Source organism: Diabrotica undecimpunctata, chromosome 1, assembly GCF_040954645.1.
Source record: "Diabrotica undecimpunctata isolate CICGRU chromosome 1, icDiaUnde3, whole genome shotgun sequence".
Taxonomy (NCBI): domain Eukaryota; kingdom Metazoa; phylum Arthropoda; class Insecta; order Coleoptera; family Chrysomelidae; genus Diabrotica; species Diabrotica undecimpunctata.
In genome coordinates, this window is record NC_092803.1 from 93,445,083 (window position 1) to 93,464,299 (window position 19,217).

Here is a 19,217-nt window from a genome sequence, read left to right on the forward strand (position 1 = left end):
AAGAAACAGTTTTCATTTTACAAAAGACGATCATGTTTTTGTTTAAACAGCATTAAAGCCAGTGTTTTACAGTCCACCGTAGTTTTAATTTTGCCTAGTTACAATACCATAAACATTAATGGTCCAAACGAGCGCGGATGGAACATTTCTTGACGAACTATAGAAAGGCTGAAACTCAAGTTTCTACGGTTGTGTCGACGCCAAGAAAGACAAACACTTTTTACCGGCAAATTGGTGAGTGAGCGATCCTTTTTTATCTATTCCAAACAATAACATTTTTTATTATAGCCTCATTAATTCAATTTATTTGTTTTGAAAATAAAGCTATAAATTTAAGTTTGAACTATATTACAGTCACCTCAAATACGATATTTATTTTAAGTAGGATAAAATTACTGCAAATTCAATATACAGGGTGAATCAATTTTCAACTTAAAATATTTTTTATTTTCTTTCTTTTCAAACATATCTAGCTAACATTACACTATATTTAAACGATCTTTGGTGGTGTTTGCACTCGATTAAACATGAAAGCAGAACTGAAAAAACTCATTTCGCGCCGCACATCGCTAAATTCTAAACTATCAAGCTTTACTAGCATAGTTAACAATATGGCAAATGAGGCAAATATTTCAGAACAGGACATTTTAAAATTAAAATTAAGACTAGAAAAGATAGAACCATTATGTGGGGAATTCGATAGTATTCAAAGCGATATCGATATCAGTGCTGAGGGAGAACTAGAATTACAACAAACTCAGGATAACGAAAGGTTCACTTTCGAAAATAATTATTTCGATTCTGTGGCACTAGCCAAACACTTGATAAGCAAATACGATAATTCAAATTCAAGCAATATTCCTGATAATGACAATATAAATTTGAGTTCTTTGCCTCCAATGCATCTAAAAACATTTAGCGGTAACTACGAGGACTGGATCGAATTCCGCGATACTTACATAGCCATGATACACAGCAATAAAAAATTGGACGATATGAAAAAATATTATTATCTTAAAGGTTCATTAGAAGGTTCCGCGGCACAAGTCATTAAAGAAATTAAATTCGGGGCTTCTTATTACAACAGTGCTTGGAACTCACTATGCGAAAGATACGATAGGGCTAAAATGTTAATTCACAAGCACGTAAAAGCACTTTTTAATATAGAAACAATAAGCAAAGAAACTTCACACAAAATACGAGCATTGGTTGATGAAGTTTCTAATCATTTGCAGGCATTAGAGAATTTAAATAAAAGTACTGACAATTGGGATCTACTCTTGATTCATATGATTACATCTAAATTTGACAACAATATTTTACGTGATTGGGAAAACATACTAAAGAGATGCAAGACGAAACATGGAGCGATTTAAAGTGATTTCTAAGGGATCGTGCAGACTATTTAGAAAAAATAGAGGGTAAGATTGAAAAGCAGCCTTCAATACAAGAGAAATCGGGTAAATTCGATGCCAAACAACGGTCTAAAGGGTATGCTCGAAGTTTTACTTCTACAAGCGAGTTTAACGGTACTAGCAAAGGTTGTGTTTTCTGCAAGGGCGATCATTCAATTTATTCCTGTGAGCAATTTCTTAGGCTTTCTATTTTTGAGAGGCGCAATTTTGTCAATAAAGCCAAATTATGTCTAAACTGCTTAAGAACAGGCCATATTCGAACCATTAGAATACTCTTATTCATGAGGAAACCTCTAGTAATAAACATGAAAACAATGAAACTATAGCAAACAATAACACTTCTCTAACTACCATAACTGCATTGCCCTCTGTGCAGCAAACAATTTTATCAACTGCCTGTGTAAAAATAGCAGATTCGAGGGGTAAATATCACATTGCGCGTGCGCTTCTAGATTCAGGTTCTCAGAAATCATTCATAACCGAGCGCTTCTTCAATCTCTTAGGTTTTCAGGGTCAAGCTACCAATCTTTCTATCACTGGCATCAGCAATCAGACTTCTTGTTCTTCCAGAAAGTGCAATATATGTATAGAATCACAATATCACTATTTTAAAGCTGATGTCACATTTTTTATTCTAAAGGAAATAACTAGCAATCTACCTTCAACATTTGTCGATAATGAAACCTTGAATATCCCAAGCAATATTTTCCTAGCGGATTCTAAGTTTCTCGAATCTAGACCTATTGACATTTTAATTGGGGCAGATCTATTTTGGCAACTATTATGTCCCAACCAAATCAAAATTAACCAGTACGTTTTCCAAGAGACTCATCTAGGATGGGTTGCATCGGGTCAGGTCGGCCTCTCTAGTTTAAACAATATCAGATGCCACCTCAGCACTAGCATTAATTTGGATTTGCAAATGCAATTAGCAAAATTTTGGGAATTGGAGGAATGCCAATCTACGAAGATTCTCTCCACTGAAGAGCAATTTTGTGAAGAGCACTTCAAGGAAAATATACGTCGTAACGAGAACGGTCGATTTATTGTGCGTCTTCCATTAAAGCAGTCACCAGAATCACTAGGTGAATCCAAGGTTCAAGCAGAACAGAGATTCTACAGCCTTGAAAGAAAACTAAAAATAAATCCATCATTCCGTGAATTGTACGTTCAGTTCATGCAAGAATACCAAGAGCTTAATCACATGACTGCGATAGAAGAAAACGATTATCCTCATCCTGTATACTATATGCCACATCATGGAGTGCTTCGTGAACAAAGTTTGACTACCAAACTACGAGTAGTATTTGACTGTTCAGCACCGACCACATCAGGGTTGTCTTTGAACCATATTTAATGCGTCGGGCCTACCTTACAGGATGATCTATTTTCAATACTAATTAGATTTCGTCAGCACCGATATGTCGTAACAGCGGACATCGAGAAAATGTATCGCATGATTACTGTTGACGATGAATGCAAAAACTTACAAAGAATATTATGGAGGGACGATCCTTCCGAACCAATAAAAACATTTGTTCTAAACACCGTTACATACGGAAAAGCATGTGCGTCTTACTTAGCAATAAGATGTCTCATCCAACTCGCCACAGACAATGAAAAAACTTTTCCCGAGATAGCGGAAATTATTCTGCGCGATTTCTACGTTGACAATATGCTTACTGGAGCAGACACTATTGAAGAAACCCAACATATTTGTCAAACCGTCTCAAACATTTTAAAGGCAGGTTGTTTTAATCTACGAAAATGGTATTCTAATGACAATAAAGTATTAGATGGCTTTGCAGCATTCAAACGATGCATGTATTTTGAAGTTTGATCCAGAAGAAAAGGCAAAAACGCTTGGACTAACATGGTCATGTAATGCGGATTTACTACATTTTGAGGTGGAAACACTACCCATCAATAAAATTCCTACAAAGCGATCTGTTCTTTCTTCAATATCCAAGATTTTTGATCCATTAGGACTTTTAGGTCCATGCACAGTGTTAGCCAAAACTATAATGCAAAAACTTTGAATCGAGAAGATTTCTTGGGATGCACCCATTCCAAACGATTTAGCAGAACGTTGGATTAAATTCCAATCTGAATTAGCCCAGCTTAGTCAAATCAATCTTCCTAGGCATGCCATATGCAAGAATTACAAATACATTGAAATTCATGGATTTGCCGATAGCTCTAGTATTGCATATGGGGCGTGCATTTATTTGCGTAGTGTAGATCATGACAATCAGGTCCACATTCATTTACTTTGCTCCAAGTCAAAGGTAGCTCCAATAAAAACAATTAGTATCCCTAGGTTAGAGCTTTGCGGAGCACTTTTGTTAGCACGTTTATTCAATAAAGTAAAGCAATCTTTGAGAATAACAATAAACGAAACCATTTTATGGTCGGATTCTACTATAGTACTATCCTGGATTCGCACCAGTCCAAATTTACTGAACACATTCGTCAGTAATCGAGTATCCGAAATTCAATCTCTCACTTCCAATTGCAAATGGCGACACGTATCATCACGTGACAATCCATGTGACATCTTGTCCAGAGGTCTATTTCCCAGCCATATTTTGAATCACGAGATATGGTGGTCAGGTCCTCCATGGCTTCAGTTGAATGAATCCTCTTGGCCCACCTCAAAGTTCGACTATATTTTAGACCTACCAGAATTAAAGCAACAGAATTTCACTCATTTGGCCACTGCCTCAAAGTTATTTCCATTTGAGCGCTTTTCACGTCTTAGTCATTTAAAAAGAGTGGTTGCTGTGTGTTTTCGTTTCAAATCAAATTCTCTGCGCTCAGATAAGGAGAAAAGATCTCTTAATAAATTTCCTATTTCCATTGACGAATTAGATCAAGCTTTTCATTCATTAATTCGAATGTCACAAAAGGAATCTTTCTCAAATGAAATTGAACTCTTAACCAATAACAAATCAATAATTAAGGGCAAACTAGCTAGTCTAAACCCATTTTTGGACGATAAAGGACTTCTGCGGGTAGGCGGTCGTCTGATCAATTCTTCCTATGAATTTAATAAAATTCATCCTATTGTTTTAGACTCAAAGCACAAGTTTTGTCAGCTTCTTTTTCAATTTGAGCACTATAGATTAATGCATCTTGGTCCTCAGGGTTTGTTAGCCACTATCCGAGAACAATTCTGGCCCATCGGGGACAGAAGACTCGCTAGGTCAACAGTTAAATCGTGCCTCACTTGTTTTCGATTTAATCCAAAGACCATACAACCTATGATGGGTAACTTACCTAAGGAGCGCCTCAATTTGTCTAGTCCTTTTAGCTATACCGGAGTAGATTATGCTGGACCTTTCAATATCAAAACGCACAAGGGGCGTGGTGGTTTTATAATTAAATGTTACATCAGCTTGTTAATCTGCTTCACTACAAAGGCGGTGCATATGGAACTTGTTTCAAGTCTTTCAGCAAACGAATTTTTACTTGCTCTTCGTAGATTTGTTGCACGGAGGGGCAAGCCTATAAAGATATTTTCCGACAACGGAACTAATTTTGTTGGGGCATTTAAAGAGTTAGGTACTTTTCTTTCTAATAATGAACTAACCTTGCAGAAAGCATATACTCAAGAAGCTATTTCATGGCATTTCAACCCACCGTATTCACCACATATGGGCGGAATCTGGGAAGCGGGTGTTAAGAGTTGTAAGCACCATTTAAAGAGAGTTCTTCAAAACACTCATTTTACATTTGAGGAATTCAATACTATGTTAAATCAAATTGAGGCTATATTAAATTCCCGTCCGCTCTGTCCGCTATCATCCGATCCATCCGACTATACTCCATTAACTCCTGCTCATTTTTTAATTGGTCGACCATTGGTTGCATGTCCAGACCGCAACATTACTGAAGAAAGGGTAAACCGTCTTACCAGATATCAGCACATCCAGTTATTGTGTCAGCATTTTTGGCGACGTTGGAGTCTCGAATACATAGCCGAACTTCAATACAGAACCAAATGGAAAACCAACCATGGCAGCCTATCTGAGGGTTCTCTTGTTTTACTCAAGTCGGACAATACTCTACCTACTCAATGGCGTTTAGGTCGCATCGTTCATATTTTCAAAGGCTCTGATAACGTCGCAAGAGTAGCATCAATCAAGACCCAAGATGGAATCGATAAGCGGAGATTTACGAAAATTTGTCCATTACCAATTGAAAGCTAAGGCTCTTTGCTTTCAAGGCCGGGGGCATGTTTGCGCCGCAAACAATTATCTTAGACTTTTTGTACAACCGGCAACAGTGTGCGTGTCTTCAACCAGCAGTGCGCGCACCGAGGAGACGACAGGGAGATCGAGACTAGACATCAACCAGCAGAGCCGTTGGCAGTTTCGGAAAAGACAATAAATTCGTGCAAGAAACAGTTTTCATTTTACAAAAGGCGATCATGTTTTTGTTTAAACAGCATTAAAGCCAGTGTTTTACAGTCCACCGTAGTTTTAATTTTGCCTAGTTACAATACAATAAACAGTGACCATATACAAAATGGTGTTTGTGCCGATTTTAACTTTTGGTAGTGAAAGTTGGATGCTTACCGATAAATTAAAATCGAAAATACAGAGCATAGAAATGAAGTTTCTTAGAAGAATAATGGGTATAACCAGGTTAGACAGGATTAGAAATAAGGCAGTCAGAGAACATCTTAAGGTCCAACCAATTATTAAGAAAATTGGCCCAACTGAGATGGTATGGACACATGGTTAGAATGAATCAAGAAAGACCCGTTAAAAAAGTATGGGAAGGCAGAAGACAAACCAAGAGACCAAAGAGCAGGCCAATGAAGACATGGGACGATAATTTAACCTCAATTCTAGAGACACGAGGAATCAGCAAAGAACAAGCAAGAAACCAAGCAAAAAATAAGAAGCAATGGAGAAAAATTGTACATGCAACTAACTAAATACATTACACTCGACAACTTAGGGTAAATGGATTTAATATTATATATATATTTATATATATATATATATATATATATATATATATATATATATATATATATATATATATATAAATATATATATATATATATATATATATATTAAATATATTTATATATATATATATATAAATATATATATATATATATATATATATATATATATATATATATATATATATATATATTATATATATATATATATATATATATATATATATATATATATATATATATATATATAATTTTATTGTTGTTGGAGAGGATAAATTTATTACCAAACTTTCCACATTCAGAGAGGCGTAGTTGAACACCTAATTGCTTCAAATTAAGGACCACTGACGCAAAATAAAACACTTAAGACGTATTTTTCCTTTGATCTATTTATAGTGAACTTAAGGGTTGATTCTACATTGATAATTATCGCAATTCTGATAATACTAAAAAGAGTAATACAAATATCATTAGCTTTACAGTGCTAGGAGGCAGTAACAGAGTACAGAGTATTGAGAGACAAAACTGGTATGCGGTTTAACACAAAACACCGGTTCACTTTAGTGCATCTGTGACTCACGCACTTTTCGACAACACACCCGGTCCTTACTTGCCGAGAGACAAATTCGCACTGTCATAAGTTATATAACGCGGGGTGGAGAGAGTTTTTGAGGGAGAGGGTCGCAAACACATTAACACGAGAGCTGCCGATCTGAGCGCACAAGTTGATAAAATAATTATATTACGATTACAATTTTATAAATAGGTTGTTTTTACAACATACTGCCCCCCGTTGAAGCACTAGCTTTAACATTATAAAAAGCATTAAAAAAGAGAACATAGAAAACAATATGAATATGTGCAAACAAATTCATACAAACAACATATGAGTAAAAATACTAAAACTAATAACATTAACATAATCCTTCACTAGGAAGGGGGCACAATTTTGTTATCGTGCGTTTGAAAATCCCATCCTTAGTTTTAACCGATGCAATTCTCACTCGGCCATCTTTACCCGGAAAGACTTCCATCACTCGTGTAGAGATTTTCTTCTTTAACTAGCACAAGGTCATTAGGTTGCAAATTTTTGAATGAGAGAAACCATTTTGGACGATTTTAAAATTGATTCAGATAATTAGTCGACCACCTTTTCCAAAAAAGTTGCTGGAGCTTAGAAAAATTTTACCAGATGCTACGTCTATTTTCTGGGATATATGTATATTCCTGGTCGGGTAGCGAGGTGAGAGACCTTCCAATTAAGAAGTGACCAGGGGTAAGATATGTGAAATCGGAGGGATCATTAGAGAGGGCACAAATGGGCCGAGAATTAAGTACGGCTTCAATTTGGGTAAGCACGGTACTGAATTCCTGGAATGTAATTTTGAGATTGCCCAATATAGCGCTCTTTATAGCGCTCTCCCAGATGAGGAGATCGAGGTGGTATTGTTTTCCACCGAATTTGAGAGGAAGCCAAAAATTCCTGAATAGAAGAGTTAGTTTCCTTATTTTTCAAAAAATTATAAAGTTCGAATAGCTGATTTTTAGCTCCAAGAAATTTGGTCGCATTATCAGAGAATATAGTCTGTAGGAGACCTCTTCGACTGACAAAGCGCTTAAGAGTAAGAAGAAACGCTTCTGTTGTGCGCCCACTGACTAACTCTATATGAACCGCACGTGTGGACATACAGATAAACAGAGCTATGTATGACTTTATCAAGGAGCTTTTACGAAGTTTAGAGGCCTTTATTAGAAAGGGACCACCAAAATCCAAACCTACATGAGCAAAAACTTAAGCGGAGCATAAGCGTTCCTTAGGTAAATCAGACATGATCTGAGCTAAGGGTTTGGCATTAAACTTGAAACAAACATGATATTCGTGGACTATCCTCTAAATCTCCTGTAGACCATTCAAGGGCCAATATCTAAGGCGCAATTGAGAGAGAGTATTCTGAGGGTCTGCATGATGGAGCCTAAGATGTTCTCTTTTGAGTATTAGATGAACATGATTTTTCGAGGAGAGGAGAAGAGGATATTATTGATCAAAGGTAACTTCGGAATACCTGAGACATCCACCTAGAGGGAGCATTTCATTTTTGTCAAGAAAAGGAGCAAATTGTAGGAGAAACTTGTTAGAAATAATCTTATTGCCTTTAAGATTAGCTATTTCTGAAGAAAAACATGAGTTTTGCAGTAATTTTATAATTTTCGTTTCCGCATTTTAAAGTATAGATAGTTCAAGTGCACCGGATAATTTTTGAGTATCAGACTTTGCGTAATTAGAAAATCTGAGTACATAAGCTATAGTCCTTACATATTTCGTAAAACTGGAGAACCCTTCAGAAGGCATGACAAAAAAATCAAATTAAGCACTTCGAGTGTAAAGAACAACATATCTTTCTTCAGGTAATTCACCAAAATTAAACTTTGGAGTATATTTAGACAAATTTAGGTCAAATTTTTGCCTGAGGACTGAGGACACGGTCAACTGAGGACCGTGAAACCACAGAGTAGAGTTGAGTGTGTTAGAGGGCATCATTCCTCTGGAGAGGATGTCAGCGGGGTTATCTTCAGACTTTACGTGTCTCCAATGAGAGTGAGAAGAATTTTCTTGAATTTGAGCTACCCTATTGGCGACAAATTGATTCCATCTGGAGTGATGTGATCTGAGCCATGCCAAAACTATCTCAGAATCGCTCCACATGTTTATAGAGGTAAGAGAGGGCAATTTATCCTTTATCAACCACCTTTGTGGTGAGCTTGCTAGTCAATAAAGCACCCATAAGTTCCAGCCTTGGAAGCGTTATGGTCTTTAAAGGAGCAATACGACTTTTCGAAGCAATGAGAGAGCACGAGACATTTTTTGATTTGTAGATAACCCGTATATAACAACAAGCAGCATATGCTTTCAAACTTGCGTCAGAAAAGGAGTGAATTTCAATAGAAGAAATTTCATGACATGAGAAAAGACACCTGGGTATGCTTATGTCCTTGAGAGCAAAGAGATCAGTTACAAATTTCAACCAATCATTTAAAATGTTTGAATCCACAGAACCATTTTAACTAATTTAAGAAATCCAAATTTTTTGCGTAATAATTTTAGCAAGCCCAGTTACGGGGTTAATGAGCCCTTGTGGATCAAAAATTTGAGCGATAATAGAGAGTACTTCCCTTTTTGTGTAAATATTCTTTATTTATAATTGAGGTACAGAAATTGAAAATGTATCAGTACTGGGGTTCCAACAGAGACCTAAAACCTTGTTTGGAACATTCTCTGGTGAAGTAACATAGGCAGAGTTTGTATAGAGAGAGAGTAGAAACATTGTCCAAAAACATTTTTGAGTTAGAGCACCATTTATGAAGGGAAATGCATACCTTGTTGAGTAGATCAGTTATCTCATTATGAGCCTTTAGGAGAGTTTGCGTGTCATTGGCCCCATATAGAATGTCATCTACATAGCAGCCTGTTAAGAGAGCGTCGGAGGCCAATGATTAGTTGTTTTGATGAGTTTTAGCCATTTCCATCAAACAACGGGTACTTTGAAAGCTTGCGCTTTTTGTTCCATAAGTTACGGTTTGAAGGTCAAGACATTCGATGTCCTGCTCTGGAGAACCCCGCTAAAGTATATTCTGCAGGAATGTGTGATCAGGATGAATTTGTACCTGCCTGTACATTTTTTGTATGTCGGAAGTGAAGGCATAGGTATAAAGTCTAAACCGAAGTAGAATGTCGAAAAGTTCAGGCTGAAGAGTTTTTCGTTTTAATAGGATATCATTAAGAGAATAGCCACTGGAACTTTTCATGAAGCCATTAAAAACTACCCTTAATTTGGTAGTTAATTTTATGACAGAGTGGTGAGGTAAAAAGTATTTATTTTCTAATTGCACATTTGTGAGAGAAAGAGGAGCCTTTTTGGCATGTCCAAGAGAACATTATTCATTGATAAATGCCTTATATTGAGAGTATAAATTTTCGTGTTTTAAGAGTTTATTTTCTAAACTAATAAACCTTTTCCTAGTCATAGTGTAAGAATTGCCTAGCATTTTATGTGCTGTTTCAGAAATGAGAGGAAGCTTTACCTGAAACAGACCAGAAGGTAGAATTTGCGTTGTCTTAGTGAATAGTTGTTCAGCCCGATCCTCAGAGGAGGTGGCCTTAACAGAGGAGGTCACTTCTTCGACTTCGAAGAATTGTCGAATTATATTATCGAGCTTATTTTCCTCAGATGTGAACTGGACAAATAAAGAGACATTTAACTGTATGTAGGCGACAACTGTGAGTGATTAATTCCTTTATGAAGTGCGTAAGGGGGTAAAATAGCACAGTAAATTTTGACCATTTCTTTTGTATGGAAAAATTTCTAGATCGACCATTTTTTTCGAGAATGAACTATGTTCAGAGATAGTAGAGATTTGTAACCTTTTGCTGTAAGGAGAGAGATTTAATTTTTGAACCAAATCTTTAGAGACAAATGACGACTGAGATCTACTATCTAAAATACATCTAGCGTGTATGGGTACACCATGCTTTGAATAAATAGTGACTAGAGCGGTTGCCAGCAGAACATCCTGCTTTATTGACAGAGAAGAGAGAGAAGTCATTACATTTGAGACCTGAGAAGTTTGAGATTCAAAGAGAGAGAGACTTGGACCAGCTTCACTATCAGACTTAGTGTTTTGTACATTGCGAGGGGTTGAGTGATTTTGTCTTTGAAAGGATCTACTAGGAGAAGAGCTATTTTTATGGTCACTGTGCAAGAGTGTATGATGCCTTTTCTTGCATATACCACATGAACGTTGAGACGAACAATTTTCCGAAAAGTGTTTAGTTCCTAAACAGTTGCGACACAGTTTGTTTTCATTAACAAATTTATACTTATCCTGTAAAAGAAGATTAGCAAATTTTGTGCATACATAAATGGTATGTGTAGCATTATTACAAAATACGCATGTTTTGGAGTACGAGTTATTTTTATTATTTGCCGAAGAAAAGAGAACCGTTTTAGAGGGAGTTTTAATAACTTTTTTTCGTTATTATCTGAGGAGTTTACCTTTTCCATAATGTCACACTTTTTCTCTAAAAAATCAAGTAACTAATTTAGCGTGGGAATATCTTTTGACCCTACTAACTCGTATTCAAACGACCGGTAAATGGAAAAGTCCACTTTTTGCAAGAATATTTCTATTAGTAAGAGAATATACGAATCTACGGACACATTCATCAAGTACATTGCGGATGACTTCTGGAGTAATTAGACTCATTTCATGCCTAATTCTATCTTTTAAGTTCTGTAAGTTTTGGGGTCTATTGACATAAACTTTTGATTTTATGTAACCCTACAGGAAAAAGTCTAGAGGTGTTAGATCTGGCGACCTTCCTGGCCACTCTATAAAACCTCGTTTTCTGATCCACCTCCTGGGAAAGCAATGATTTAAAAATTGACGTACTTCACGTGCGTAATGCAAAGGGGCTCCATCTTGTTGAAACCAGATATTTTCACTAGGTAAATTTGGGTTATTTGCATTTGGATACATGTTAGCAAGGACAGGTATAAGTTGGTTTCTCAACAAAGTTAAGTAACGTTCTCCTGTTAGATTTTCTTTAAAGAAAAAAGGGCCAATGATTCTGTCATTAATGATCCCTGCCCATACATTTACTTTCTGAGGATATTGCGTGTGTGACTGAGTCATCTAATGTGGGTTTTCTTGACTCCTATATCTGCAATTTTGACGATTCACGGTACCAAGTATAAAAAATGTGGCTTCATCGGAAAAAAGGATTTGATTGATGAAATGTGGATTGCTGATACATAAATCCTGCATAATTTCTGAAAATGGAAGCAGGCGATCGGGATCGTCGTCGTTTAATTCCTGATGTAGTTGAATTTTGTAGGGATGGTATTTTTCTTTTTTTAAAATACGTAATACCGATCGTTGGGAAACTTCAGCATATTCACACATCTGTGTTGAACTACTATGTGCATTGTCATGTATATTTAATAAAATATCAAGTTTCACATTGTCTTCAATTTTAGGACGCCCAGCGCACAGCGTTTGGAATACGTTTAACGTGCCCAGTTTCTCCAAATTTTCGGACTATTTTACTTACTGTTGATTGGCTGATGGGTCTGTCTGGATATTTTGCGTTGAATAAATTGCATACCTCGTTCTGTGTTATTTTTTTATCTCCGCATCCGCTAGGAATTAATATTTCTATGCGTTGTGTTTCGTTTAGGTGAGCCATAATTTAGTATTCAAAAGTAAAAATTACAATTTATAACTGATGACAATTCACAAAATCAAAACATTTACGTCAATAAATATTACAGTAACTATTCCACTATCACTTGCTTGAATTAACATTTGACAAAAAGTTTCAGTGTTATATGAGATAACTTTTTGTGTCCAGTATTACTTTTACTTATTTTTGCTTTTTTAAGTATTTACTTCCTGAAAGTCATGGCAGGAACCGATCAAATAAATTCAATTCAGTCCATAATAGTTAAAATTATTAAACATACCGTTTATTTTAATATTTCTTTAAATTTGAAAACTAAACTTTACTATAATGTTGAGAACTTTTAGCTGAAAATTAAAACTTTAAGGTTTATTTCAAAAAGTTCTGAAACAGTTTTTTTATTGTTACATTGCATGTTTACAATCTACTCTATACACAGAGTAATAATAACTAAGTAAGTAAATACCTAGTCTGTAAGTAAATTAACGTCAGTTAGATTGATTAGTTCGTTGTTGTGATCAATGTGCGATTTTTATATTTTATTGAGTGATTCTTTATTATGTCCTTAAGTAATGGGATGTCCAGATCATTGTGAAGTGTTTGGTTAGATACATATTAGGGAGCTTTACTTATCATACGGAGTATTTTAGATTGGAATGTTTGAAGTATCTTCGTATTTGAAGGTTTACTACAACCCCATAGTTCTATTCCAAATGCCCAAACTGGTATAGTTTTAATGTGCGTTGTCCATGTAAGTTTTTCATCCAGGTGCAATCCTAAGTATTTGACAACTGGTTTTATAGGAATGAGAGTATTATTAATATAAACTTGTGGACATGTGGATTTTCTTATTGTAAAAGTAATTTGTACTGATTTGCTAGCATTAACACTGATCGTCCATTGCTTAAGCCAATTTTGTAATTGATCTAAATGAAAATCATGAATGTGTTGCTTGTGTGAGTCCATTTCAAATAGGTAAAAAAAAATAAAATAAAACTTACTCACAATCAATTTAATTTTACTACCAAAACGACCGGTTTCGCTTTCTACACTTTGCAAAGCATCTTCAGGTCAAACGGTACAAAGTAAATTAAATGCTGAAATTATAAAAAGCCCATATTACGTAGAACACCGGGGGATTTTATTTCTCCTCCTGAAATGTTGCTCCCTGCCTGTTAGGGCAGTACCTTCGATCTGGTTTGAGTGATAATAAATAATTAAAATGTGTTACCTTACGTTGGCGATCACAATTCTCAGATTACACTTAAAAACACTAAATTACACTAAAAAAACATTGAAAAACTTTATTTTGCACTATGATACAAACATTCTGTGGTGAAAATGAGCGAGTTATTTTTAATAACAAATATGACAATGACAATGACTGATGTTTTTTCTAATAAAGTTGAGAGGGGAATGTGTGTGTACGTGATAATCTCGCAATTCTGTGCAAAGCATATAAGCAACATCTATCGTGCATTCTCGGGTACAACTCGACTTAAAACCAAAAGTAGTTGTTTGTTCTGAAAAAAGGGTGCTCGTCATTTGGACCATAATTTTAGGTTACGCTAGGCAACAAGGGTGCTATCTTATAAAGATAAAGATCAAAAAAGGTTATAGTAGTTATGCCAATATTTATTTTTTTTATTTCTTTTTTTGATTTTTTTGATTTTTTGATTTTTTCACCTTTATCTTTATAAGACAGCACCCTAATATGGGCTTTTTATAATTTCAGCATTTAATTTACTTTGTACCGTTTGACCTGAAGATGCTTTGCAAAGTGTAGAAAACGAAACCGGTCGTTTTGGTAGTAAAATTAAATTGATTGTGAGTAAGTCTTATTTTAATTCTTTTATCTATTTGATCTAAATGATTTTGTACTTTTTTTGATGCTACATTAGGGTCAATATCCACTGCCAACATTCCCGTGTCATCGGCAAATGTAGCTAAGAAGGTATCATTGCTGATTGGAAGGTCTGCTGTAAATATCAGATACAGAAATGGGCCCAAAACGCTACCCTGAGGTACGCCAGATTGTATGATGTGGTAATTTGAGTGGCTGTCTTTAATTTTGACTTAGAAGTAACGGTCAGTAAGATATGATTTTATTATAAAGTATAGTTGGTCTGTTAGGTGTAATTTCAATTTGTAGAGGAGACCTTCATGCCATACTCTATCAAATGCCTGTTGTATATCTAGAAACACTCCAGCGCAAAACTGTTTCTTTCGAGAGTTGTTTTAATTATATTTACTATTCTGTGGCATTGTTGAATGGTTGAGTGTTCACGTCTAAATCCGAAATGGTGTTGTGGTATAATTTCGTTTATGGGAACAACTTGCTCGATTTTATATAATAGCATCCTTTCTAATACTTTTGGCATTATTGGAAGTAGGCTTACAGAGCGATATGAATTTGCTTGCGTTGCGGGCTTACCAGGTTTCGGAATCATAGTAACTTGAGCAAATTTCCATTGTATTAGAAAGTATCGAAGACGTAGTATGCTGTTGTATATTATTGTTAATAGCACCACTGCTTTTCTCGGTAACTTCTGAAGTAATTCCCCTGTTATCAAATCATAGCCAGAAGCTTTCTTAGGATTTAGCATTATTATTTGTTGTCGAACCTCTGTCGGAGTAAATGTTGTCGGAGGAAGAGATAGTGACATGGAGTTTCGAGGTACATTCTTATATCATCATCTTCATCGTTATTAGTATCTGGTGCTGCGAATACAGTTGCAAGATGTTCTGCGAATACTGTTGTTTTTTCTCTGTTTGTGCGGGCCCAGGTCATATCTGTTTTTCTTAAAGGTGAATTTGTTATTGTCGGTCGTTTAAACTTTTTTGTAGCTTTCCATATAGAGTGGTCTTCATGTGAAAGGTTAGAAACATAAAACTGGAAAGAGTCGTTTTTTTCTTAATGTAATGCTCTATTTATTCTATGACTTATCCTGTTAAGGTACGTTTTATTTAGTGGATTTCTCGTTTGTTGCCATTTGCGTCGAGCTCTTCTTTTTTCTGCTACCAGTTCTCTTATATGAAGGGGAATATTATGGTTTTCTTGCACACTTCTTTGGCGCTGCGATGGTGCTTCCCATCCTGATGTTTGTAAAAATGTTGTTAAATAGTCTACTGCTTTCTCTACATCCTCGTTTTCTTTTCTAATATCTAGTCAAATTTTTGCAGTTACAGAATTTTGGAAAACATCCCAGTTTGTTTCTTTAGTTGTGAGTTTGGATGGTGGTGTTCTCCATATTATGTGTGTACCTAAAGTTATTATTATTGTACTGTGATCTGATGTTAAATAGAAGTTTGACTCTATTACACTATGGATGTCAGATATCCCTTTTGTTATAGCAAAACCTACCAAATATGGAATTTTGTTGACATCCGTAGGCCAGTATGTGGGTTCTCTCGTAGATAAGTATTTTAAGTTATTTTGTTGGATGATATTCATTAATGCTCGATCTTTATGAAATCATGATACTTTTCGCTTGAAATTGGATGTCTAGGCGGGCTGTAGACTGATGATACACTGAGGGAGGTGTTTGTTTCGATTTTAATGATTGCTGCTGGAATTTTTTCCGTAATATAAGGTTGGACTGCGTAGTGTTTAATTTTTGATTTAATAATAACGGCAGAACCTGCATGTGCTACTCCGTCTGGATGGTTTGCATAATACACAGTATAGTAAGGTATCTTAATACCCGTTCTTTGTGTGGCATGGCTTTCAGATATTAATAAAATGTCTATATTATACATTTTTAAAAACAGTGATATCTCTAATATATGGTTTGAAACGTAATTAGCATTCCACGACGCAATTCGTAGTGACTTGAAAGCTATTTTGTTATTTTGTTAACGACTGTAGTTAACATGGTTAAAATCATGCTATTTTGGTTTAAGAGTCGAGAGAACATATTTTTGAATTAGTTTAGGAAATTTGACAGTTTATCTGCTAATTCGTTGTTGTTATTTTTGTTATCTGCATTTATGTTTCCAATGGTAGCATCTCTATAACTGATTCTGTTGAAATTATGAGCATGATGTTGGGTAGGTTGTAACGAGTCCATCACTTTAATAATCCTTAAACATTTTTAAACAAAATTTTTAAATTCAAATCCTCTTAATGATTTTCTTAATTCTTAAATTTTAAGTTGGTATTAAACAGCGACACCAAGGGTCCATGTTTGCAATCATAGTTTAGCTAACTCAAAACAAGTGCCGATTGCCGACTTCTGCTTCGACGTTTGGTAGAGACACTTGGGTTTAGAGGTAGGGACCAGAGAAGGCCTAAAAGGTTTTTTTATTTAGAGTATAAAAGTTTTTTTAAGCAGATGTTGCAGGAAGTTTTGGTTTGGTTTTTTTTTCTAAGTGTCCTGTTGGTTTATGACCACTCTGAGCCGCCTATCTCTGGGAGTCAAGCAGAAGTCAGGGGAAGAATATTTTGATTTTGTTTTTTTTTGGATAAGTTTTCTTAAGAAAAAGGTTTGAGTTAATACCTAGTTTGAGTTACACCTGGTTGCAGGGTTGATTTTTTTTTGACGTAGCTGTTTCCCAGAGGTCCAGATCTGAACTTATTATTCCCGGACAATTTTGAGAAATTAGCGGGAAGTATCTTCCTCCATCAGAGTATAAAATATCGTAAACCTGTGTTAAGTTTATTTATTAGTTCTAATTTTTTTTATATAATATTTTTTTGAACGTTAAATCATACTATTTTTAAATAATAATAAAAAAAACATAATTTTTTCTAAAATAATACTTAATCATATTTAGGGACTAAGTAGGTTGAGATTTTAAATCCCCCCCTTTTAACTCATTTGTACGGTTTCTTGTGTACACATTTAATCAGAGAGTTATTTATTGATATTTTATTATTATTATATATTTAAACCTTTGGACATCTAGCCCTTCAGGATAGTGTCCTTATTACTTGTTAAGACATTTAATTGAAATCCGAAATACAGAGTTACATCTCTAGTAGGCAATTAAATTACCTTTTTAGGTATAGTCATTAAATTTGTTTTTATATTTTATTATTTGTAAATTCAGTTTATCAAGGATCAGTTGTGTGTAACCAGGGTATTTTTTTTGTATATAAGTAACTAGATTAACTGTACATAATTGTTGGTGGGTAGGTGTAAAAAAATTATATTGTATATATTTGGATAGGGATTAAAATTTGTGGTGAAAACTAAATATTTTAATTAATACCTGTTTCCCGTTTATTGCAGCAAACAGCTTTACAAGATACCTTGGAAGGTATATGTTAATACTTTCCTTGCGCCCAATCATATCTTAAAGCAACTTCCATAATTTACCACTTTCATTTACGTTATTTCTATTTTGTTTTAAGTATCCTGTCATTTATATTCTCACTTTACGGTCCCGGTAGGGCATGCAAATTGGCCGAATCCTCTTTTGAGTGTCAAGAAGTCACTCTCCGGCACATTCTGCTAGCCAGCTTTAAATTATCTGTTTTTGTTATATTACTCCACATTTTTTTGTTACAAGGTATATTTACATTGGAATTGTTGACTTGAGTTGACATTGGATTTTGAGTAGTTATTTGTTTTGATTTGTTATGGTGTCTGACATTTAGTAGTTCACGATAAACAGAACATCCTCTGTAATTGGAAGAAAGGTCTCGATTGCAGTTAGTGCAAGTTGCTGGCGTGTTTTTTGGTTTCTTGCAGTCCTTTGTGTTGTGTGATCCAGCGAATTTTACGCAATTAGGTGTATGGTTTTGCGCAGTACGTTTTAGTGTGACCATATTCTTGACATCGTGTACATTGTGCTATATTTTTTTTAATTATCGGAGGTTCAACCCTTATTTTACAATGTTGTAGATATATACTGTAGTTCAAATATTTCTTTGTTGTTCGTTTGAGGCTCGAGGTCCACAAAAAAGAATGGTTATGGTTCACGGCTCAATCTGTGTCTGACCAATCCTATTTGAGAGTGTTATTGGAGCTTCTTCTTCTCTTGAATCTTGACACTTAAGCCTTTTTCTTTTTGATCTTATTGTTTGCCATGAGCGTTTATTCATTTGAGAGTCTTCATGATCTTCATCTGACATCGAATCATATTCATTCTGTGTTTCTGGATTGTTTTTTAAGTTTAAGTTAGCTTCAGAGTTTGATGTAGAATGAGAAAAGTTATTAAAAGTATTTATTTGACTTACTTGGTAATACGGATGTATTAGATTTGTAGGCTAGTTCTGCATTACAGTTGGAAACTGCACTGTAGGGTACTGAAAATCATTTGATCCTGGTCCGTTCCCTGTTGGAAACATTTTCTCTTCCCCTCTCACTTTTATTTCATATTGACTGGATAAATAAAAATTCATTTATTTACCAATACTTAATTTAAATATACCAAATTTTAAGAAGATTAATAATTAGTTAGCACAATTATAATTATCTTCAGAAAACCGCCAAAAATTAATATTTTTCGGGGAGAATCCCAAAATTCACATTAAGTTTGACAGTTATTTTGACAATTTTAAAACAGTTTTTGTGTGGCATATTTAAAGTAAATTATGTTTATATTGGATTAAGCTACAATTGACTTTAATAAAAATTAC

At 34.9% G+C, this 19,217-nt stretch overlaps 1 protein-coding gene across 4 annotated transcripts in view; it reads left to right on the forward strand.

Annotated features, from left to right (window-relative positions):
* The window catches only part of Zasp66 (PDZ_signaling and DUF4749 domain-containing protein Zasp66), a 548,712-nt gene that overhangs the window by 44,114 nt on the left and 485,381 nt on the right, over positions 1–19,217 (forward strand). The gene's annotated exons all lie outside the window — the stretch shown is intronic.